Raw genomic sequence first — 1,917 nt, forward strand, 5'->3', positions numbered from 1 at the left:
CAAAAAAAAAAAAAAAAAAAAATTATATATATTGGGAATTCCCTGGCAGTCCAGTGGTTAGGACTCTGCACTCTCCCTGCAGAGGGCTTGGGTTCAATCCCTGGTCGGGAAACTAAAATACCACAAGCTGCACGGCACGGGGTGGCCAAAAAAAAAATTATATATATTCAGGGTGTATAAGTTGATGTTTTGATATATGCGTGTGTATATTGTGAAATGATCACCACCATAATTAGCTAATTAATATATCCGTCACATCACATAGTTAGAATTTTATGTGGTCAGAACACAAGATATACTTTCTTGGAAATTTTCAAGTATACAATACAGTAGGTTAAACATACAGCCTACTTCTTGGCTTTCCCCAGGAGCTCTTGGCCTCTGAAGCCACCATCCACTTTCTGCCCTTCTTTGGCTCCAAATGGAAACCCCTGAATTCCTCCATTGTCCCAAAGCTCCATTAACCCAAGGCTAGGTGATGAATATTCTCCTCCCCTCAACTGCCAGTAAATACCTCAAATTTGCTTTTCTTACACCCACATTTCCACCCCCAGACCAGTCACTAGATGGCTGGGTAGGGCTTTACATTTTTGAGACAGAGATGCTGTGTGGGGACACTCTCCTTAGTAATGCAAGCTGCGTAGGCATCCGTTGCCCTGCATGAAGGGTCTAATGGGAGCTTCGAGGTTGCCCCTTCTAATATTCCTTGTCTTGGCATGCTTAGCTGTCACTGGCGAGGAGTTGTGAAATTTTGCGTGGGGTTCAAGGAGCACCTTGGGGAAAAAGTAATCAAGAATACAATTTCTTCTCTTCTGAAGTTCAATGTCATAGGAAACTTTTTGAGGGACTAAGTCTAGACTGAAGACTGTGGACAGGAAAGGACACTCAGTGCTCTGGAGCAGGAACTCTCCATGATTAAAGGGAGGTGGCCCAGGCTAAACAGAAGGATCTAAAGGGTTCCCCGGGTCTGTTGGGTTCTGAAACTCTGTGTGTGTGTGTGTGTGTGTCTAAACCTTTCTTGTCAAGCCCCTTTGTTCTGGCAGGATGACGGCTTTATCACCCTGGAGGATGCATGAGTTCAGCAGTGACGCTGAGAGGCAGACAGAAGCAACAGCGCAGAAAACCAAGGCCCCCTAGTGGTAAGTCCTGGCATTCTCTGACACGTTGGGAGTTACAAAGAGGGGCTATTTGTACATTCATAGGTTTCCCCTCCGTCCCTTAACAATCCATTAAAATGTTCTGTTAAATAAAGTGATTATTGCCCCCAGGTATCCGCCCTTATGATTGCAGACAAGTGGTAGACATTTTGAAGTGACAGGGTTTTGATCAAATTCTTGGGTAAGAGTCCTTCCGCCTCCGATCTAGTCTGGGTGGATTTTGTTTTTTCTCTTATTTTTTCCCCTTTCTCTCTTTTAACTCCACCCCCCCCCCCGCAATTTCATAGATAATTATGTAACCTATTCAATGCCTGTCTTTAGAAAGTAAGCTTCAGGGGATAGGGATTGTTTATCTTGTTTATTGCTGTATCCTCGGCCCCTAAAATAGTATTGGGCATTCTTTCATTCATTTGACAAATTCTTGAGTGTCATGTGCCAGGCCCTGTACTAGGAGGGAGGTGGGGATGGGGAGGGGAGTAGTAGTTTGCCAAACACTGACTCTTCTCTTGTGGAACTTACGTTCTAATGGGGAGAGATGGAGGACAAACAAATACTTGGTGTTGCGAGCGGTCATGAGTGAGGCAGGGTGAGGGTCATTTGCTCCAAGGAGTCGTCTCTGATCACTGAGATTTTTTTTTTTCACACACACACACTGTATTTTATTTTTACAAGAGATAAATAAACTGACACCAAGCATTGTAAATGGATGACCACAACAAAAGCAACAATGATTGCAATTACCAAACACGAAACACACTCA

Source organism: Physeter macrocephalus, unplaced genomic scaffold (assembly GCF_002837175.3).
Source record: "Physeter macrocephalus isolate SW-GA unplaced genomic scaffold, ASM283717v5 random_3, whole genome shotgun sequence".
Taxonomy (NCBI): Eukaryota; Metazoa; Chordata; class Mammalia; order Artiodactyla; family Physeteridae; genus Physeter; species Physeter macrocephalus.